Source organism: Sorex fumeus, unplaced genomic scaffold (assembly GCF_029834395.1).
Source record: "Sorex fumeus unplaced genomic scaffold, SorFum_2.1 ptg000024l, whole genome shotgun sequence".
Classification (NCBI taxonomy): domain Eukaryota; kingdom Metazoa; phylum Chordata; class Mammalia; order Eulipotyphla; family Soricidae; genus Sorex; species Sorex fumeus.
The window spans coordinates 146,986-171,268 of NW_026606081.1; the positions used below are offsets into that span (position 1 = coordinate 146,986).

The 24,283-nt window shown below is 38.8% G+C and overlaps 1 pseudogene; it reads right to left on the reverse strand.

The window, feature by feature from the left end:
* Window positions 1–747: 747 nt before the first annotated feature.
* LOC130023678 (annexin A10-like) overlaps window positions 748–24,283 on the reverse strand; it is a 47,531-nt pseudogene continuing 23,995 nt past the window's right edge.

Here is a 24,283-nt window from a genome sequence, read left to right on the forward strand (position 1 = left end):
CTTCAGTGAGTATTTGTCATTTGTTGCACCTAACTTACTGAATTCTGAGACTCGCAAAACAGCAGGCATACAGTAACTTCCAAAAGGCTACAAAATGAGGATAAGTTAATGAAAAATGTCTTCTCTTGATTAGGTCCTAGCACAAATTAGCTAGAGGTAAAATGCACTTATTAGAGCAGTTGTCAAATTACATACACAGGCAATAGACATGAACATCTCTACATGCATGTACACACATCTATACACACTTCATTTTACATCAAATTATTTTACACCTCAAATTCTGTTAAGCTTATATATCCTGCTATATTTTTCTATTTCATAATTCATTTTGGGGACAGACTTAAATGTTCAATTTAGATTTATTGCATTTGTACAAGAGTTTTTGTAATTCTTCTAAGGAAAATGGCATACATTGTATTTTCCTTGGTGTCCTAAGATCTACTACAGATGTCTGTTGTTGTGGGTAATTAATAGTTCATATCAAAGCTAAATCTAGTCCAGTGAAATACTTTTTTATTATCCTGTTATACACAATGTAATGAATTGCTGCTGATTTTGATAATAAGTACAATTCTGGTCTCAACTATTTTATCAATAGATATTTCTTTAGCATAGATTAATTTTAAATATAGAAGAAAATGATTTTATAGATTTGTCATAATGTGAAGAATTCAAATTTATCACAAAATCTATATTTTGACAGATTTATAAAGCGGACTGTACAGTCCTTTGTATTCTCTTGATTTAGTAGTCCTCAACATGACCAGCACAGATGGCAAGCAGAGCTTTCTCATAATGTCCTGAAGCATAATTCTGGAAAGAAACAATACCAGTTATTTGTAATAAAATGCCACTTTATTTCTAAACACCCACACACATACAAACACACCCACACACAAAGAAACACGAAATTCTTCTGAACAATAGTATTAATACCCATGGGTCATTCTATATTCACAAATTATGTATTTTTGCCATCTAAAGATTTAACATATCATGAGAACTATGTCCAGTGATAGTTGTTGAAAAATAACATAATTGTTGTAGTTTATAGAATGAAGCTTATATGAATGTACTGAGCAATATGGATGTTTCAATTTCCTGTATTATGGGGAGTGGGGAACACCCAGCGGTGCTCAAGCCCACTCCTGACTTGGCCTTCAGGGATCACTCTCGGTGGACTTGGGGGATCATATGGGGTCAGGAGAACAATCCCAGGTTGGGCACACTCAAGAAAAGTGCCCTGATCACTCTACCATCTCTTCTTTTACGATATGTTTATAGAATAAAGCTATTTCAGTACAATTAATTCTCAACTTTTGAAAAAGTGCCCTGACATTATTGTTATAAATCAATGTAGAGTTTAGAAGGCAAACTTACATTCTGCCTTACTGTTTGAAAATGTTTATACTCACTAATGTAGTAGCTGAACATCTTATATAGTAAGAAAATAATGTATCAGCTATCTATAAGCACAGTATTATGCTTAAAAAGAAGCAAAATATGCACCGGGAGTGATAGTACAGTGGGTAGAGTATTTGCCTTGCATGCAGCTGACCCAAGTTCAATCCCCAGCATCCAAGTCCCTCAAACACTGCCAGGAGTAATTCCTGAGTGCAGAGCCAGGAGTGATTTCTGAGTATCGCTGGGTGTGACCCAAAAGAAAAAAATATGTTGTAAAATAGTAAAAGATGAAAAATTTAAACATTATGTTGTGGAGTTGTTTGTGAACTTTATATTCTATACAAGATACCATAATTCAATAAAATTATTTCTTAAGTAATAAAACATGCACATGTTTATTTATTTGAAAATGGAAGACTACAGAAATGTTATTACCACTTATGTGGTAATACTGGAGAATTGTGCCAGATTTTCTTTGTGTGTGTGTGTGTGTGTGTGTGTGTGTTTAAAGAATCTTAAGTCATAATAAATGGAATTATGAAGAGTTCTTTGTTAAAAATCAGTATCTTAGCAATGATCTCTTATTCAAAGTTCAATAATTGTTATTTACTGCTTTATGCAAATTGTAAGTCACGGTCATGGTCAGTCACGGTCCTCCTGTTGTTCATCGATTTGCTCGAGCGGGCCCAGTAACGTCTCCTTCGTGAGACTTGTTGTTACTGTGTTTGGCATACTGAATATGTCACGGATAGCTTTCCAGGCTCTGCTATGTGGGCGACATACTCTCAGTAGCTTGCCGGGCTCTCCGAGAGGGGTGGAGGAATCGAACTCGGGTTGACCATGTTGGCTGCGTGCAAGGCAAACGCCCTACCTGCTGTGCTATCGCTCCAGCTCAAATTGTAAAATCACATTAATTACATGGAAATAGTAGACTTTAAGGTGGCTATAACTAATTGCAGTAAATTTATTAGAATTTATTCATTTGTAAAATGAATTGTGATACACATTATTCAATGTAAAATGTCTAATATCAGAAAACTTTCAATGTGGATATAAAGAGAACTTATCAAAGAGAGGGGAATAATATTTCTCTTGACTGTTCCATCAATACTTTATACTTTAGGAATTACTTGACTACCCAAGTTCCTGTTTTTTTCCTGTAATCTCTCTGTCAATCAGTTTTAAATTTTTTTGAATCACTCTTTATGAAATACACTTTTGTATTTTTATTTTATTAAAAAATTTCAATGTGAACAAGTTTTCAGTACTTAGGTATAAGAAAAACTGATAAGATACTTTCTAACTCTTGTTCTTGGTTTAACATTCTTCTATTGCCTTTCTGAAATTTGAAATAAATTGTTATTCTTTGATGTTTAGGTGACATATCACAAAGTACTCATTTTTGTGGTCTTTATATACAAAGTTCCTACATTTCACACCACTAACGATCCTAAAGAGTCCTCTCCCCCAACCCTGGCACCCTAACCTCCCCCTCTGCCCCAACTACCCTCCCTGTCCTCACATAACTCTTCTCTACCTCTTTCTACCCTGCTGCCACCTTCATTCACTACTTGGCAATCTGAGTTCTGCAAGGACCTAGGGCTTCTCCTCATTCAACATTGTCTATTTCTTGTTTTTTTAAATATCACAGTCCAGGGAGATCTTATTGTATTTGTCTTTCTGACTTGTTTTACTTAACATGGTCTTTTTCAGAGTCATCCACGTTTTAGTAAGGTAAAGGTAAAAGGTAAAGGCCCTCCCGTTGATCGTCGATTTACTCGAGCTGGCCCAGTAACGTCTCCATTGGAGACTTTGTTGTTACTGTGTCTGGCATATCCAATACTCTCGGTAGCTTGCCGGGCTCTCCGAGAGGGGCGGAGGAATCGATCTCGGGTCGGCCATGTTGGCCGCTTGTAAGGCGAGCGCCCTACCCACTGTGCTATCGCTCCAGCCCATGGATGTGAGGGCGATCTGGCTGCGACATCTGTCACCCCATTGATCGCCAGGGTTGATTCGGCTGATCTGGCTGGCTAGGCGGGTGTCCCCTTCCTCCCTCACCGCTCCATGTGCGTCCCTCCCGAAGCTGCGCGCTCGGTCGAAGAGGACGGCCTTCCCCGATAGAGACGGACCGGTCTTCGGTCGAGGGTATACGAGTAGCTGCGCTCCCCTGCTAGAACCTCCAAACGTTTTAGTAAACTTCATGATTTTATCTTTTTCATAGTTACTATTCCATTGTACATATAAAACACTATTTCTTATTCATTTATTTGTCTGGGGTTGTAGCCATATCTTGAATTTTGTGCAGTGAACACAGGTGTGGAGATGTCTTTTCAAATTAATAGTTTGTGTTTTGGGTATAGATGTCAAGGCATGGAATCAATAGGATCTATACGGAAGTTCTATTCTAGTTTTTTAAGAAGTATCACACTGTTTCTCACAGAGACTGAACAGATGATATTTTCACCAACAGTAATTGAGGGTTTCATTTTCACCACAATGCTATCAACACCAGTTGTTTGTAGTACTCTCATTTTAATTGCATGTAAACATTGCTTTGTGTCATTTGTGTCCCATTATTGTTTGCATTTACATTTCCTAACTAAATAGTGATGATAAAGACATTTTCAAATTCCTAATGGCGATTTCTATATCCTCATCAGGGATGTGTCTAGGGATTTTTTTTTCCTGCTCATTTTTGATGGGATTATTGTTTTCCCTTCTCTCAACTGTTGGGCTTTGTGAGTGCCTTGTATACCTTAGATAGTAGTCCCTTCTGTGATATATGATGTGTAACTATCTTCTTCTATTCATAAGGGTGTCTGTTAATTTTAGGGGTTTTTTTTTGCCATCGAAAAACTTTTTAGTTTAATGCAGTCTGATTTGTTTATTTTTGTTTTTGTTTTCTTTACTAGTGGAGTAAAATCATTACAGATACTTCCAGTAAATGTACCTTAAAGAGTTCTGCTTATATTTACTCAGTGGAGTTTATGATTGTGTCCTAATCTCTAGGTTTTTAATCCATTTTGAATTAACTTGTTTGTGTGGTATAAAAAAAATGGAACCAGTTTAATTTTTTAAAAAAATCTGACTACCCAGTTTCTCCAATGCCACCTTTTAAGGAGGATTTCTTTGCCACATTTCAAGTACACAGATAACTTTATCAAAAGTTTATTGTCTGTTAATATGGTTTTTTTTTTTTTTGAGGGCTGGAGCGATAGCACAGCGGGTAGGGCGTCTGCCTTGCACGCAGCCAACATGGCCGACCCGAGTTCGATTCCTCCGCCCCTCTCGGACAGCCCGGCAAGCTACCGAGAGTATTCGATATGCCAGACACAGTAACAACAAAGTCTCCAATGGAGACGTTACTGGGCCCGCTCGAGCAAATCGATGATCAACGGGAGGGCCTTTACTTTTACTATTTTTTTTTAATTTTTTTTTTTTTCTTTATTGAATCACCGTGGGAAAGGTTACAAAGCTTTCAGGTTTAGGTCTCAGTCATGCAAATATCAAACACATTTCCCTTTACCAAAACTTATTTTTTACCATGAAGAACCCCAATAAAACCCCACCCCCCACCCCTCCCAGTCCCTGTGGGGCAGATGAATTCTAGTTAACACTCTATCTGCTTTGATTAGATTCATTGTTTCAATAAAATTTTCACCACTATTATTTAGAGTTTACCCCCCCCCCCCCAAATCAGACATGCTGAAAAAGCATTGTGAAGTGATTTGCTTTCTACAGCTGGGTTCAAGAATTAAATGTTGGTTTTGGAGTTCTGCTATTTTACTTATTGAACCTGGAAGTATTTCTACTGAAAGTCAGATAGTTAAGAAATTGGTTTCTGTGCACTGGAGACGTGGCCGTGCTGGAGAGCCGCTAGTGGGGGGTAACTGGTGGCCTCGGTAGGGCGTGAAGGGCGGACCGGAACGCCCCCCTTCCCATGAGGTTTTAGTCGCCCCCACTACCCCGGCTCATACCTGCTGTCCACAAGGCTCCCATGTGGCCGCCATCTTTCTTTCCAGAGGGAGGAGGCGACTGGGGCAACACCCTTTCCCCTCTGGACAGACCTGATGGCCTGGATTAACGCATAGTCCATTCACTTTTCTGCTCCAAGCTGCCGGGTTCTGCATTAAGTCCTTGTGCTTCTGGGGCCGTGGCCGTGCTGGAGAGCCGCTCGCGGGGGGCAACTGGTGACCTTGGTAGGGCGTGAAGGACGGACCGGAACGCCCCCCTTCCCATGAGGTTTTAGTCGCCCCCACATCCCCGGCTCATACCTGCTGTCCACAAGGCTCCCATGTGGCCGCCATCTTTCTTTCCAGAGGGAGGAGGGCGGAAGGGACCAACACCCTTTCCCCTCTGGGCAGACATGATGGCCTGGATTAACGCATAGTCCTTTCACTTTTCTGCTCCAAGCTGCTGGGTTCTGCATTAAGTCCTTGTGCTTCTGGGGCTGTGGCCGTGCTGGAGAGCCGCTCATAGGGGGGCAACTGGTGACCTCGGTAGGGCGTGAAGGGCGGACCGAAACGCCCCCCTTCCCATGAGGTTTTAGTCGCCCCCACACCCCCGGCTCATACCTGCTGTCCACAAGGCTCCCATGCGGCCGCCATCTTTCTTTCCAGAGAGGAGAGGGCGAATGGGGCAACACCCTTTCCCCTCCGGACAGACTTGATGGCCTGGATCAACGCATAGTCCGTTCACTTTTCTGCTCCAAGCTGTCGGGTTCTGCATTAAGTCCTTGTGTTTCTGGGGCCGTGGCCGTGCTGGAGTGCCGCTTGCGGGGGGCAACTGGTGACCTCAGTAGGACGTGAAGGACGGACCGGAACGCCCCCCCTTCCCATGAGGTTTTAGTTGCCCCCACAGCCCGGGCTCATACCTGCTGTCCACAAGGCTCCCATGTGACCGCCATCTTTCTTTCCAGAGGGAGGAGGGTGGAAGGGACCAACACCCTTTCCCCTCCGGGCAGCCATGATGGCCTGGATTAACGCATAGTCCATTCACTTTTCTGCTCCAAGCTGCTGGGTTCTGCATTAAGTCCTTGTGCTTCTGGGGCCGTGGCTGTGCTGGAGAGCCGCTCGCGGGGGGCAACTGGTGACCTCGGTAGGGCGTGAAGGACGGACCGGAACGCCCCCCTTCCCATGAGGTTTTAGTCGCCCCCACACCCCCGGTTCATACCTGCTGTCCACAAGGCTCCCATGCGGCTGCCATCCTTCTTTCCAGAGAAGAGAGGGCAAATGGGGCAACCCCCTTTCCCCTCTGGCAGACTTGATGGCCTGGATTAACGCATAGTCCTTTCACTTTTCTGCTCCAAGCTGCTGGGTTCTGCATTAAGTCCTTGTGCTTCTGGGGCTGTGGCCGTGCTGGAGAGCCGCTCGTGGGGGGCAACTGGTGACCTCGGTAGGGTGTGAAGGACGGACCGGAACGCCCCCCTTCCCATGAGGTTTTAGTCGCCCCCACACCCCCGGCTCATGCCTGCTGTCCACAAGGCTCCCATGTGGCCGCCATCTTTCTTTCCAGAGAGGAGAGGGCGAATGGGGCAACACCCTTTCCCCTCTGGACAGTCATGATGGCCTGGATTAACGCATAGCCCATTCACTTTTCTGCTCCAAGCTGCTGGGTTATGCATTAAGTCCTTGTGTTTCTGGGGCTGTGGCCGTGCTCCAAACTTAACTATGATTTTCAGAGAGAGACGTTGGGTGGTTTACTTTGTATATATGGATCACTTTGTATGTAGAGAGATGTCGCGCGGCCGCTTGCACGGCCGCGCGGTTTTGAGGAAAAGTCCTAGTTCCTGCATACTCGAGCTGTGGTTGTAGAGGCTTCTGGTCACCGGGCTTCCATCTGGGGGAGGCGGGATGCGAAACCTACCCCATCTGGGGCTTCCCGATGATCTCGGCTCTTTTTGGAACCTGTTTTTTTTTTTTCCTTCGGGATCTGCGGGTCCCGCCCTCCATGTTGTCCTTCTCTTTGGCTGAATGCTGTAAATATGGCGCTGGGGGGCGGGCTGTGGGTGTGACTTCCGGAATCAGAGGTTACCTGGGAGGTGTAGTCCCGGGAGATTTGAGGAAAAGTCCTAGTTCCTGCATACTCGAGCTGTGGTTGTAGAGGCTTCTGGTCACCGGGGTTCCATCTGGGGGAGGCGGGATGCGAAACCTACCCCATCTGGGGCTTCCCGATGATCTCGGCTCTTTTTGGAACCTGTTTTTTTTTTTTTCCTTCGGGATCTGCGGGTCCCGCCCTCCATGTTGTCCTTCTCTTTGGCTGAATGCTGTAAATAATATGGTTTTTTTTTATTAAAAAAAAACAACAGTTATATATACCTAGGTCGAGAAATCAACATGATGAATGACCTGGCACCTGAGTTGCGCAGGAGGAAGAGAGCGGCTTGGAATGCCTTCAAGAGCATTGAAGAAATAACTAAAAGGACAAAGAACCTCCAGCTATGAGCACATCTCTTTGATTCCACTATTCTTCCTGCATTAACATATGCCTCAGAGACCTGGACCCTACGAAAACAGGATGAGAACGCTATCCGGGTCTCTCAAAGAGGAATGGAAAGAACTATTCTTGGAATATCACGATTCACTCAAATGAGAGATAGAATCCGGAGTTCTGATCTTCGTCAACGCTCAAGAATCAGGGACGCTGTCTCATTTGCCAAGACATCAAAAATCAGATGGGCTGGACACGTAATGAGGTTTACAGACAACCGCTGGACTAGAGCCATTACTGATTGGATTCCACAGGACATCAAAAGATCACGTGGACGCCCACCTATAAGATGGTCAGACTTCTTCGTCAAGACCCTAAATGATCGGTTTGAAGCTCTGCATGTTCCTAGAACGAACAGATACCATTGGGCTACGCTAGCACGCAACAGGGATGAATGGAGACGTTACTGGCACCTGCTCGAATAAATCGATGAATAACGGGGATTAAGTGATTAAGTGATTAATATGGGGGTTTATCTTGGGATCTTATTTCTATTTTATAGGTCTGAGAGGTGATTCTTACTCCAGTATCTTTATAGTATAATCAAAACCAGTAAATGCAATACCACCCAATTTCTCTTTTCTCTTAAATAGCTTTGACTATTCAGGGAGATTTTTCATTACAAACTAATTTTAGTTGTATCTGTTCTAAGTACTTGAGGGCTGTTATTGGCATTTTGATGGGGATTACATTGAATCTGTATAAAACCCTGGGTAGAATATTAATTTATAATATATGAACATGGAATACTTTCCTATTCCATGTTGTCATCTTCTAATTCTTTCTAAAGTTACTTAGAGTTCTCTCTATATAAAGCTTTGTATGTCCCCTGTTAAGTTGATTTCTAGGAACCTGAAATCTATGAAAACTATTTTATTAGAGCTGTGTTTTTAATTTCTTTCTCTTTTAGTGTCTTATTTGCATATAGAAATGCAATAGATTTTTGTATATTTATTTTATGTTTTGCTGACTTATTACTTAGGAGCTCTTTTAGTGGATTATTTAAGGTTTTTTTTTAATGTGTATAATCATTAAATTCTTTATAGTTTTTTGATGAAGGGTCAAATTTTTTCCAGTTCCTACTGTGCCCACCAAATTACATAGATGACTCAGCATAAAGTTTAGAATTTCTGAAGTGGAATGAAAAAAAATAACTTGTTTAATTTGGAGTAATTGTTACATTGCCTTCTAGGGTAACATGACTACATTATATAGAATTTTACAGAACTAGTGGAAATTCATGGGCCGGAGTGATAGCATAGCAAGTAGGGCATTTGCCTTGCACGCGGCCAACCTGGGTTCGATTCCTCCATCCCTCTTGGAGAGCCCAGCAAGCTACTGAGAGTATTCTGCCTGCACTGCAAAGCCTGGCAAGATACCCGGGACATATTCAATATGCCAAAAACAGTAACAACAAAGTCTCACAATGGAGACTTACTAGTGCCTGCTCGACAAAATCGATGAACAATGGGAGAACAGTGCTACAGTGGAAATCCATCAAAAATACAAGTTTATAGATTTCATAGACTTATATGCTTTCTGTAATATTAATAGAGGCAATTTAACCATACTTTTAGTTTATTATTGTTAGTAAAAACTGGATTAGTTCCCAACTGGGTCTATGTGAAGCACAATTACATAATTAGAGGATGGTATTTTTACATAATTAAATGAATGATTTTTATTTTAAAGGTATCAAAGAGGAAAAAGTTCTGTAACTGAGGTGGAAGGAATATTGTCCACTGGAAACTGCAGATGCAATCAATGCTGTTTGATATTGAAAGAGTCCAGCTAGTTAACTTATTTGAATTCTTTTTTATACAAAATATAAAATTAAAAATAAAAACTTTTATTTTCATTTAAAAATATAAATTATGGACAAAAATGTATCAACAGTAAGTAGAGGTGACATAAGGGAAAGTGGTAGCTTGTCTTGGCCACTTTGGTGGCAGTGGGTACAGTGAATTTGTACATAAATATCACAAATTCTAAATTTATTATAACCATGTTACCTAAACTATAGAAATATTAAAAAGACCAGAAGTTATCTTCTGAAGAAACTTACTCTGATATCATGAAACAGTGATTTTCCATATCTTTATACCGTTTTCTTATGGTCATTTAGGTCTATTTCACTTCTGGCAATTAGAATCTGATTACAGTTCTATTATGGAAACCAAAGTCCTAAAAGATACAGAAAAGAAAACTAATAAAAAATGAAAATGAAATAAGTTGTACTTCAAAGTGAATCAGTCTGAAAAAGATCTATCCCCTTTTACATAGCAATGTACTCTTCATCCTGTGTCCCTCAAATATTGACACCAGCTTCCCTGGAACATGCTCAAATTGGATTCTGAGACACTTAGCATTCTTTCTCTTTATGAAAAAAAATCTATCTGTTACTCTTATTCTCGTCCCTCTCCATCTCCCTGTGCCAGCTCCACCACCCCCAGCCTACTTAGCATTTAACAAAACCCCTTTTTTTAAAATATCTCTTTTATTTCTTAAATGTAATTTCCAGTGTCCCAGACTTGACATTGGCCTTGAATCTTCTCCTAATTCTGGAACAGTCCCAGTCTTGTCAATCTTCACATTCCACTTCTTAATAAAATACAAATAATATTTTATACTTTATATAAAATCTTATACTACTTTTTATACTACAAAACTTTGTTCTCAGGGGCAAGGAGAGGAATTCTTATTCCTATTATATGAATATTGATATGTCTGAGTAAAACAGTAGTAGTATTTTAATTTTAAAATTATTGTTGCATATTCTAAAAATAAGAATTTCAAGTTCCCAGAATACTTGCTGATATTGAACTCAAACAGCACACAAAGTAATTGCTCTCTTCTAGCTCGAGAAAAATACTGCCTGAGAATGCAGGTTCAAGTTGTCTTTCCCAATGGAGTACTGGTGACATCCAGTGGCCAGTAAACATAAGCCAATCTTTAATTTGTGAATTCTTTGTATGTACAACTACCGACAAACTTCATAAATAGAGACGATTAAAATGAATAATATAGTCACTGTCACTGTCCTCCCGTTGTTCATCGATTTTTTCGAGTGGGTCCAGTAATGTCTCTATTGTGACATTTGTTGTTACTGTGTTTGGCATATTAAATACATCACGGGTAGCTTGCCAGACTTTGCCACGTGGGTGAGATACTCTTGGTAGCTTGCCAGGCTGTGCTATCACTCCAGCTCGAATAATATGATAAATTATTAATTTATGTGGACTGGAGCAATAGCACAGTGGGTAGGGCATTTACCTTGCACTTGGCTGACCCGGGTTCGATTCCTCTGTCCTGCTTGGAGAGCCTGGCAAGCTACCAAGAGTATCTCGCCTGCACGGCAGAGCCTGGAAAGTTCCCTGTGGTGTATTCGATGTGCCAAAAACAGTAACAACAAGCCTCACAATGGAGAGGTTCCTGGTGCCCAAATTGCTGAACAATGGGAGGACAGTGCTACAGTAACAGTTACTTGAAATCCACTGGAGAAAAACATAGGTTTTCTTGGGTGTTGTGGTAGTGAAAAAAGTTTTGGCCAATTTAAAATATTTAACCAGTTGAATATATAAACTTCTCTATTGCCTTACAGTTTGCGATCATATGTATTTTTATCTCATTGTATTGCAACACATATAACCACAGATGGTATACAATTTTATTTATTATTAAAATCAAGTAGCCCTTAGATTGAGAATAATTGGTGTGAGAACCACTAGAATTCTTTTCCTATGACTATTCAGAAGTGAAGCTTTATTTTGCTTATTGGAGAAGAAAAAAATTAAGTTACTGAAAGTATTTCCCAATTCAGAATCTATTTAGAATTATTACCTAATCAGGTTTACTTTTGTTGCTTGGAAATGGAATACCAACAGATATACAATACAGGTATTATTGATAATTCACATACCATTTCAGTATTATGTTTACTTTTAAGAAGATGATCTACTAATATTACTTTGAAAATAGGAGTCAGATCAATAGTATGGTGAGTAGGTCACTTGCCTTATGCAAGACCAACCCAGATTAGATCCCCAGCACCCTGTATTGTCTCTGAGCCTGACAGGAGTGATCAGGATTTAACCTGAACATTATGAGGACTTCTGAGCACAGTGCTAAGAATACTCCCAACCCATATATCCTTTGAGAAAGTAGACATGGTTTCTGGAGAAGTATGTGGGTCAGACTTACATTGATGGCACTATATAATCTGTAAGCAAAATAGGATGTTTTATCTCGAACACAGAGAACTGAAAAAGAAAAAAGAAAGCAAATGGCATTTTGAAGGTAACAAAGTATCTTTAGATCATTGGGAAAACAATAAAAACAATACTTTTTATTGTTACAGTTCTCAAAGTGTGATCCTCTGTGATTTCTATGTTAACTTATTGAACCCTGTTTCAAAATTTTAACCCACAGAATAATGAAAACAAGCAAACAAACATAAGCTTAGAAAGCAACAATACAATTCATTATATTTGCATTTCATCTGTTTCCATCTACTGGAACAATCTTAGTCCTTCCTAAGATTTGAGAGGAAAATATGTCTTCCTGCCAACATCGATCTCTATCTCAAATTTATCTCCAGTTTTAAAGCTTTCATTATTATTATAGAATTTAGAGTAACTGTCCTTGTATACTTTTGACTAACTCTACAGTTCCTCAAGGAGGAAATTGCACGGTCATAACTGGTATGGTCCAGTATTATGTCATCTAACCCAGACTACTATGACTTTTAACAGCTTATAACCTAGACAGTGACTATCTTTTATAAAAGTTAATTGGTGATTGTAATAATTTAATAGCATTCATTGTATTTATTTACCAGTATAAGAAAGACTATCACTTCTCAGGCAAACAATAATACCAACCACTGTTTGGTTTGTTTTGGGAGCCATACTTGCTGGTGCTGAGGACTGTATCCTGACTGTTTTCTCAAGGGTCATTCCTGGCAGTGATTGTGAGACATTAGCAGTAACAGGGATTTGACCTTGCATGTAAGACAGGTTCCTTAACCTCTGTACTATTTCTCTAATTTTCTTTAGAGTCTCATGTGATTGGGGCTGGAGTGAGCGGGTAGGGCATTTGCCTTGAGCACAGCCAGCCCAGCAGTGCTGGGTTCGATTCCTCCACCCCTCTCGGAGAGCCTGGCAAGCTACCGAGAGTATCTCGCCTGCACGGCAAAGCCTGGCAAGTTATCCGTGATGTATTCAATATGCCAAACACAGTAACAACAAGTCTCACAATGGAGATGTTACTGGGCCCGCTTGAGCAAATCAATGAACAAAGAGAGGACAGTGCTACAGTGCTCATGTGATTGTTTTATATTGCATTTTCCCATTTATTTCAACACCATTGATAACAAGGTTGTTTACAATGGGTTCTTGGGCAGTCAATGTTCCCACCTGTGTCCCCATCCCTCTACCACTTATCCCAGATTCCCTTGCAACCCCCAACCTGACTTCTTGACTGTTACTTTTTTTCGGATATATCTGGTGATGCTCAGAGCTTATGTCATTATCTTTCATCAGGGATCATCCCTGGCAGGCTTGGAGGACAATATGGGGTGTGAAGGATCAAACCCTGGTCAGCTGCTTGCAAGGCAAGCACCATAGCTCCTGTACTATCACTCAGGTTCATTGACTGTTGCATTTTTTAAGTTTAATCATTATAGGTTGAGTCCCATGCTTATGGTAGTGTTGTATCCAGTGTTGGATCTAGTGGTTTAGATATTTACATATACTTTGCCTCTCTACCCTGACATGTATTACTACTGGGCCTCCAGCTCTTGCGTTCATCCTCATTTTCCTCTTTCCATGGCATTGCTGTAATTTTTTTTATTAATTTTTATTAGTGGAACACCATAAGGTACAGTTGTAGACTTACAAATTTTTATGCTTGGGTTTCGATTACACAATGATCAAATACCCATCCCTCCACCAGTGCCCATTTCCCACCACCACGGATCCCAGTATCCCTCCCACCCCGTATCCCCCCATTCCACCCTGCCTCTGTGGCAGGGCATTCCCTTTTGTTCTCTCTCTCCTTTTGGGTGTTGTGGTCTGCAAGAGAGGCATTGAGTGGCAATCATGTTCGGTCCATAATCTACTTTCAACATGCATCTCCCATCCTGGGAGGATCCTCCAAACACCCTTTATTTGGTGTTTCCTTTTCTATCTGAGCTGCCCTTTCCCCTAGAATGCCCGGCTGGCCTCTAAGCCATGGAGTAATCCTCCTGGTACTGATCTTGGCTATTCTTGGGTATTAATCTCCTATTTTGTTACTTTATGTCCCCCAGATGGGCATTTCTGTAATTTGTAGTGTAAAGAACAACATGTGGAGAGAATAATAGGTAGCAAACAAAAAAACAAAACAAACAAATCATCCTGTTATTCGTCGATTGCCTCAAGCAGGCCCCAGTAACGTCTCCTTCATCCTAGCCCTGAGATTATATTCAAGGCTCTTTAGGAGAATGAGACCCATCATTGTTACTGGTATTTGGCATATTGGGTACGCCATGGGAAGTTTGCCAGACTCTGCCGTGTGGGCAAGCTATATTCGGTAGCCTGCCAGTTTGTCCAAAGTAGGAATGAGATAATAAGATGTCATAATAAGATGGTTCCGGGGTCTGGTTTTTATAGTCTCTGAGTCTTGGCCGCTGATGGGATTACATGGCGCCAGGGGGCCAGTTGATGGGTGTGACCCCCGCCTACTAGAATTTGGAGGATCTGGGTGGAGGATGCTCGGCCCCAATCCGAGTAGGCTTGGAGATCTCAGCCCGGGAACCCGCGTGGCTTTGTCCCTCTGCCAGTACCTTCATGTGTGCAGAGAGTGGTCTCAGCACGGTGGTGGCTGGTCCTGGAGGTCTTCGGCTGCTGGAGCCCTGGTCGGGGCGGGGAGGAAAGCTCAACCCGCTCCCGTCCAACGGGCCCCGTCGAGGACAGCCAGGCGCGGGGGCAGGAGACTGCAATGGAATAGATCAATTCATTTTTAATACTTGGACCCTCATATAATTTTAAGTCCCTGCTAAAGTGTAAAAACTTTAAAAATAGAAATCTTGGGTTTAGAGCTATAGCTATAGAGGTGAATCACATGTTGAGAAATTCTATCCTGAGCATTGCATATGACTCCAAGAAATATCAACGTGACAACTGGACAATGCCTAGGAATCCTCTCTAAGAGACACAAATATTTTTGTTGGTTCCACTCTTTTATCTATAATGTCTAAATTAGGAGCCAGAATACATATAAACTAAATGTATATTTATGAATGAATAAGTCAGCAACAATGTTTTCTGATATTTCTTATACCCAATATTTCCTATCTCATGCCAACTGCTTTGTCTATGACTATCATCTGCTGTGTGAAGAACTTTCAGGAGATTCAGATAATACTTACTCTAGTATAAATGTTATTGAAGAAATGATTTTTATTACATTTTATTTTTTAAGTATACAAATTTTTATTTTAATTGTTAATTATAGTATTGATTGAAGTAATTGTTTATAGTTACAGAGCAACTGCACCAATCCCTATGTCAGTGTTTCAATATCCCATCACCATTTTCCAATGGTTCTTTCCTCTACCCTATAACTGATAGATTTTGGCACAGTCAACTATAAAAATGGAAATTTTGATGCACTATATGAGCACTGATTTATGTTGAGAATCTGCCAAAATACATGCAACTTACTCTCAGAAAAATATACAAATATTCATTATCTTGTTTTATTACTTAAGGATTTTCACGAAATCCATAAAATCCTTTTTACAGGAACTTAGATTAAGATTCCTTTATGAGAAAAACTGTAGAAAGTCTATTACATCTCAGTTCTGTGTATGTCAGTGTCATTCTAGGAATAGAAAATCACAATGCTCACTTATCTGACAAGTATCTAGGTGCATGTTTGATGTGTGTTTTCCTACATTAAGATATTTTACAATGTTCCCTCATTTGTGTTCCATAAATCTACATTGTCAAGTCATATCACATCACAATGTGGTGGACTTCATAGTAGTTTTAATGGTTGCCTACCACTCTTCCTCCCTCTATAAGGGAATTTTCTTAGGAAAAAGGAGAGCATAGAGCATATCTTTCATAACACCCTGCAAAAATCACAACTAGGTAATAATTTGTTAATATCTTTTATGGTAGCATTTACCTTGTATGGTAAATATATTAGAAATAGTGACAAAGGGGGTAAAACAGAAACAAAAGAAAAAACTTAAAAACAATATTCCCTTTTTTAAGGGGAAAAAGTCATATTTATAGAGTTTATTTGCTATTAAACAAGGGAATGGAATTCAGTAAACATAATTTAGTGGTGTGAAATCCCAATTATCTAAGACAGACTGTCTGAGAAGCTAATGTTTCCTAGACTCAACATTAATTCAGTTATTAAGGAAGGATATTAATTTATTAAGTGATCAGGTGGCCTCTTGAATACCTGTGTCTATGACTAATGCACTTTTATCTAAAGTGCTAACATCTCCTGAAAAATTTAATTCAGGGGAAAATAGTCTGATCAAGAATTTACTCATGCACTTTCAATTCAGTAACAGGCAATCAGCATTTATTATAGGAGCTGCCATACACCAAATAAATTACTACCTACCAATTGCAACCAGAAGCTGTTGAAAATATCCATCATAACATTCATTAATGGCATCTACTATGTCTTGCCCAGAAATATTTTGAAATTCCTGGAAAACTTGAACAAATTGTTATACATCAGATGTTAATATTTTAAAGTTATGCAAGAGAAAAAAATATATATGTGTGTGTGTCTGTAGTGAAGTAAGTAAAATATATGTTACATATTGACTTAAATAAGTAAAATGTATGTTGCATGTTGACTTGAAGTAGACCAAGATATTTTCTTAAGACTTTAATATACTTTTATGTAGAAATAAAATATAAGACGTAAAATGTAAAGGCACAGGACTTTGGTAAAGTTAACGTGCAAGTTAATATTAGTGTTCTTTTGAAATCAATAGAGTAGCATCACAGACTATAATAATAACTTTGATTCATTATAACTAATCTAGCTTCACTATACTCTTTTCAATACAATTTTAATATGCTGCTTAGGAAATAAGTAATATATTTAAGTATGTTCTTCATAAAACAACAAAAAACTGTTTTTAAGGCCTCAGTATTTAAAGTGTAAATAATTAAGGTATGGAATAAAATAGAATTATATGGAGTTTTTAATAGCAATGTCATTAGATAATGTATATTTGTAGAAACATAAAATAGGTGCTTTTGAGATAACTGACTTTATTCTGTTTCTGTGTAAACTTTTTTGCTGTTTTTTTTCCCGTTAGCTACTTGCCTTGTATTACGTAATCTAATCAGTTACGCAGCCAAGAATAGATTGGATTAATAATTACCCAGCCAGAGCTGTTGGTAGCTCTTGTTACATAGAATCATCTGCCGCATGGTTTTGTGTTCTCCTGTCTTCTGCTGACAGGCTTCCCACAGAACCTGAAACACCATACAGCAGAAAGGAGCACCATAATCACCCCATAGCAGTTTATAAGGGTTCATTAAAGCAGTTTGAGAGCTGGTTCTAGTTACCATTGCATCCTGCCCGGCCATAACAGGATCTGTATATCCTTCCTCTCTGGTTCCCTGTAAATTAAACAGAGTTTTGTCTTTGTAAACATTCTTAATTGAAACCTCAGATAGCACCATCAGGACTAATCTCTTCCAGTTATTATTTAATGGCCTTAATTTACACTGGACAACAAATCCTGAAAACAATAGACTATATCTCCTATGTTAATTGCCATTTACTTTATAATAAAATTTGCCATGGTAATTCTTAACCTTCATTTCATTTGACAGCAGTAAGATTTGATGCATCCAATCACCTTCTCCCCCTTTCACTTTGGCTTCCAGTATCCTAAACTCTTTATTTTCTTCTTCCTCAATCTTCAGCATTTGCTAGTTCTCTGACATCATTTTTAACTACTACCTCAGTACTTGCCCTTTGCTCATATGATATCAACTGGCCTTGTTCTTTCTTACATTCTTTAAGCATGGTCTTGTCTGAGACTTTTTCCTAGCTCTGGTTTAGCAATATGTGAATATGTTTATTAGGCATCAGGTTTAGCAATATGTGAATAAGTTTTTGATTTGTTTTTTGTTTTTTTTCTACCAAGGAAGAATCCCACTGACTTTGTCATATATTCTCAAAGAGGGACCGAGGAGGTAGCTTGAGTGTTCAAAGGCCTATCACTTGCAAGGCCCTGTGGAGTGTGGGTACAGACACTGGAGCAGATAAAACCCAACCTTGCAAAGCAGCACAGAAGAGCGGCTCTGCATAAGGTAGTATCTGGGCAAATTGTCAAGAACAGAATGTCAGCACCACGTGTCTGGCCTTGAGCCTCGCTTGACCTCCTAGTCACCTGAGCCCAAGACACAGAAACTGTCATGTATGCTTAGCAGGCCATCCTAATTGCAGCATCTAGACTTGATTGGGATTGGACCAGGCAAAGTAGAGTTGGAAAGGTGACAGGCCAGTAATGCTGAACTTTATTTGATTAGACCTTTCCGTAAGTTGAGACCTTCTATAAAATATGTGTGTATTTGGCAATGAAGTGAACAGCCATCAGCTGCTCCCAGAGGGTGTTTCTCTGCAGACCCTTCATCCTTTGCCTCTCATCTGCCTGGTCCCAGTGTACAACATGTCTGAGAACCTTGGGGAAAAACTTTTCTCCAACAAGGGCCCGAGTCTGATCCCAGCACTGCTTCATGTGGTCCTGTGGCTCTGAGCACTCTGGCTCCAGCAGAGTTTGTTGTATCAGGTGAAGCTCTGCAGGAAATGTCCCAGGGCCCATTACTATTTTGTGTGGCCACAGGTTTTTTAAAAAATGAGAAAAGAGTCTAACATTACTTTTTAAAAGGGTTTTAAAGTAAAGTTAACATGTTAAGTATGTTAAATATCAAGAAAAATAGAAAAAATGAATATAAATTTTAGGAGAAGATAAACTGCGAAAGGAGGAAAATGAGGGAATTAAAATTTAAGTAAAAATATTTGGAGCATTATGTTCACTGCAGATGATTGTATAACATACCCATAGGCCTCACTTTCAATGTTTGATAAACCGACTAGAAGAGAATCCTGGAAATCAAGATAATGAAAAAGCGTCCAACTGGTTCATTTATAGTAGATGTGTTTACTCTGTAAATTCTTTCCCATCATCTCCAGTGTGATTTACACATACTGAGTAATTAATCTCTAAGTAACTAATTTCTCATTATTTGACAGATAATTAGAGAAGTCTTGTAAGAATTCAGGAAGTGTTGTGAACCAATTCAATGATTAGCATTAGTTTTCAAGAAGAGTAACTTCTCGCTGACTTCTTTACAATAAATAAAACTGTCAGGAAATATTTTATTGATTAAGTAAAAGATCACTCCTGGAAAGTATGACAATGCTTTTCAGCACTTCATTTTGTAATACCTCAAGGTCCTTATGCTCTAATTCCCTCAAGCCTTAATTCACAAAAGTAGAAGTCACTTTCAATCTTCATGATGTTAAAATGATATCATGGGAAGAAAACTTTCCTTTGACTGTAACATTCAAAAAATAGAGGGAGTAGGAGGAAACATTTATAACAATTGAATACATTCAGAATATTTATACAGGGGAAAATTGAATGAAGAATTGGTTTATATCCTTTTATTTACAAAGATCTATAATTAAAATATCAAAAATATTAATAATAAATCCAAAATATATATCTAAATTATAACAAAGTAAGTATAAAGAATATTTCTTTTTGTTTTATTCAGAATTTCTATTTCTAATCTGCTGTGTGTCTTGAGAGACACAAGATAGATAAGACAGAAGGATAGATAGTGGGATAGAGAAGGAGAAAGACAGAGATTGGTTTCAGAGGATAATGATCCCAACTAGATGGAAAATATTTGTGCAGTTATGTGTTTGGAATTTATTAGCTCTAAATATCATGATCCATTAGGAAAGAATTGCATTTTTATTTTGTAAAATATCAAACATATTCCCACTGAATGATGTATAGTACAGACACAGTATTTAGGAGAAGTAATAGACTTCTCCAATTCCTATTATATTTTGTATCTTTTCCCAATATTATAAATTTTTAATCCAAATCCTAAATCAGGAGTTAAATATTGCAGAGCCATTATTGTCAAATTTAGAAATCTATGGAAAATCTTCAGAGCTCAAAAATATATATATATATTTTTGAGATTAGCACCAGAGAGATAGCACAGGATGTTAAAGCACTTGCTGATTCAATCCCCAGCACTGCATATGGTCCTCCAAGGGGCCAGATTGTCAATAAAGCAGATAGAGCACTTACCTTGCACATGCCACAGATGATGGTTTGATCCCTGGCACTCTTGAGAAAGGCTTAGTGGCTAAATGCACCTGCTTTGCCAGCATAAGGTCATGAGTTCAACCTTAGTGCCACTCACATGTTGTAAGGGTGCTCTCTGTAGCTCTCTGGTCCAGGATCCCTAATGTTACAACAGAAAGTACCACCTCCAACACATAGCCAGAAGTGTGCTAGCACAACGGTTTAGGAAACGCAAGGTCAAGATGAACCTCTCAGAGTTTGGAAGTTGTAACCACATAATCAAGTGATTCGTAGAAAAAAAAGAAAGACTAGACAAGTTTGCTTTTCATCTTTGGGCTTTGAATCATACCTGGCAGTGCTCAGGATTTATTCCTGGCTCTGTGCTCAGAGATCACTACTGGAGGAGCTTGGAGGACCATATGCAGTGCTGGGGATTAAATCAGCAAGTGCCTTAACATCCGGTACTATCTCTCTGGCCCCAATCTCAAATTTTTATCTGGGAATTTTTAAAAATTATTTTATTTAAAACATCATGATTTATAAAGTTGTTCAACATTGTTTCAAGCATTTAGTGTTCCAATATTATCAGTGTGACTTGTTATTCATAAGTGTTCCCAATTTTCCTCCCAATTTGTCAATCTGGGAATTCTTAATTTCTAGCTAACGGTTATTTACTGAGGTCAAAGCAGCTTTATAAATTGAGACTCTTCATTTGGGTTCTGGCTCTGTCCCTCAATGGTCCTATCATCTCCTTTCTTCCCACTAAAAGGGATCCTGTTTATTATTCTTTTTTTAATGTCAATGGTCTTTGATCTTAATTTTATATCCCTTATGAAACAAACTTCTATCTTTTGATGAAATCCTATGTAACTGTTCGGTTATGTTCTTGAAATAAAAAGAGGAAAACCTTAATTTCTCCCTCATAATCTCAAAACAGAGCAGTTTTACTTCAAAAAAGATAGATAAAAATCTGTTTTATTATAATCACACACATATCTAGATATAACCTAATCAAAATATGGACTCTTAAGCTCATTTCCCTGGTTACAAATATCTAGATTTTCTTTTGGTGGTTAAGAATGCACACTTACTCTCTATATTCTTGAATATTTTTGCTGAATTGATAAAGGGCACATTTAAGAATATACCTAAGATTAAAACAATTATATTTAAATCTATATTATTATTACATTATTAAGTAATTCATGAATAAAACATACATAAAGGCATTACTGAGGGTTCTATGCAGGCACTGAGATTTCATTCAATTCTGGATTTTGACCTTACTAGCTCTTTAAACAGAAATCTAGGTACTAGTACTTCTTTATTTTCTGATTTTCATTTCAGTAGTGCTAATTAAACAATATTATAGCTTTTAATAATGATTTCTTGAGAAAAACACTTCTCACACTATTTCAGTCACATAGTAGAACCTTGAAAAAGTTTATATGCAATACTTATTTGTTCTAAAATACAGAATTATAATTATAACTTCCAATTATGCTTATAAATTATAACTATAATATTTTAATCTTTAAAGTCCTCAGAAGAATACATACTTACTTGAACATAGTTGTTCAATATCTTATATATGGTAGGTATTATTGAGGCATCATTGAGAACAGTGATGGTTCATTATTCTTATTTATAAGCTGGCATTCAATATATATTCTTATATCGAATTTACCATTAAATTTCTTACAGTATACTAGAGTTTATGTATTTTTTTTTTGGCCAGACCAAATTGAGTTCAGGGAATATTTCTGGATCTGTGGTTGAGGGGGTCATTCTTGGAGATGTTTAGCAAACTATATGGAGTGCTGAGGGTTGATCCAGATTGGTCTCATGCAAGGCAAGTATCATAATCCTTGAACTCTTATTCTTTTCCCTGCCCTAATTTTGGAAATAAAAAATTAATAGTTCTAATAAAAATAAACATTAAGTGCTTGTTTTCTCCTTTCATGCAATCAGTTCCATTTTGATTCCCAGCACTACTTATGGCCCCCTGTGCTTTACCAGGAGTAATCTCCTAGCAGAGAACCAGAAATACTCCCTAAACATTGCTAACCTTAAACAGTATGCTTTTAATATGACAAAAGATGATGTGAGTTTTGGAATTTCATACCTGGACCAAGTTTATGAGAGTATCTCTGAAATGGCCTGAGGTCTCTGAGTAAATGTTTTCTTGAAGGTTATTATTGTATTCTGGACAAAAAAACATGCATGTCAAACATATAATTTATTATACTACCACATTTCAATGCACCCTGGATATGTTAACGCTACTTCCTCAGGTATGAACTGTAAGACAAAAATTACAATTAATCTGTTGTCATTTGTCTTTATACCTTACTCATATTAGGTAAGCAGACCACAAAATAAATCTATTACCTAATAGTAATATAAACGCATACCTGTTGTCCTAAAAGTGTTATCTTTATTTTCAAAAATTTAAAAATGGTCTTTTCATATTTTCTAAATCTCAAAATTCAGAGAATTTTATTTACCTATTAATTTTATCAACCTATAATCCATATAAGCCCAGTGCTTTTCCCAAAATCATTTGTTTAATTCTGATATTTAAATGAGAAATTCATTTCCCTAGGAAAAGCTTGTTTTTTTTTTTTTGTTTAAATATGGTAGAGCAGACAGTCTAGAACTTTTAACATTCAGTGTCACACAACATGTGGTACAATTAAATTTAAGGTAATACTCTTTTTGAAAATAAAATAGCTAACTTTTAAAATATTTTAAAGACATTTTTAGTAGAGTGTAATAATTAAATTTATGTAAAGAAGCTAAACATTTATGTAGAATTTTCTTAGTGATTATTACACTTTGTCTATATTCCTGATCTTTCCATTCCTAGAATGGGCTTTCCTATTGAAAATACTGGCATTGAAAACATTGAATTCTTCTTTTTTAGAGTTTGGTTTTTCTTGATTACTCATTTTTATTGTCCCAATCATCGATTTTAGTTCATTGGTCTTTTGTGGGTCATATTTGAAGTATATATCATAAAATACCTTAAAATACATAAACTTCAGTAATTTTTGTCTTATATAAAAACCCCACCCACCAACTGGCCCCCTGGCGCCGTGTAATCCCATCAGCGGCCAAGACTCAGAGACTATAAAAACCAGATCCCGGAAGAAAAGAGTGCAGTCTTCTGCCCCCAAGCCTGACCTTGCTCGCCAGGACCCCTTGGAGGGGAGCGAGTTGAGCTTTCCTCCCCGCCCCGACCAGGGCTTCGGCAGCCAAAGACCTCCAGGACCAGCCACCACCATGCTGAGACCACTCTCCGCACACATGAAGGTACTGGCAGAGGGACAAAGTCACGCAGGTTCCGGGGCTGAGATCTCCAAGCCTACTCGGTTTTGGGCTGAGCATCCTCCACCCAGATCCTCCAAATTCCAGTAGGCGGGGGTCACACCCACCAACTGGCCCCCTGGCGCCGTGTAATCCCATCAGCGGCCAAGACTCAGAGACTATAAAAACCAGATCCCGGAACCATCTTAGGACATCTTATTATCTCATTCCTACTTTGGACAAACTGACAGGTTACCGAATGTAGCCTGCCTACAGGGCAGAGTCTGACAAACTCCCCGTGGCGTACCCAATATGCCAAATACCAGTAACAATGATGGGTCTCATTCTCCTAAAGAGCCTTGAATATAATCTCAGGGCTAGGATGAAGGAGACGTTACTGGGGCCTGCTCGAGGCAATCGACGAGTAACAGGATGATTTGTGATTTGTGATTTTGTGATCTAAAAACAACAGCAGGGCCTGGCAAGCTCCCTGTGGTATATTTGATATGCAAAAAAAAACAGTAACAGTAACAGTAACAGGTCTCATTCCCCTGACCCTGAAAGAGCCTCCAGTGCGGCAACATTGGGAAAGATGAATGAGAGGCTGCTAAAATCTCAGGGCTGGGATGAATGGAGACATTATTGGCACCCGCTTGAGTAAACTGATGAACAATGGGAATATAGTGATAGAATGATATAAAACATAAAGCATATATA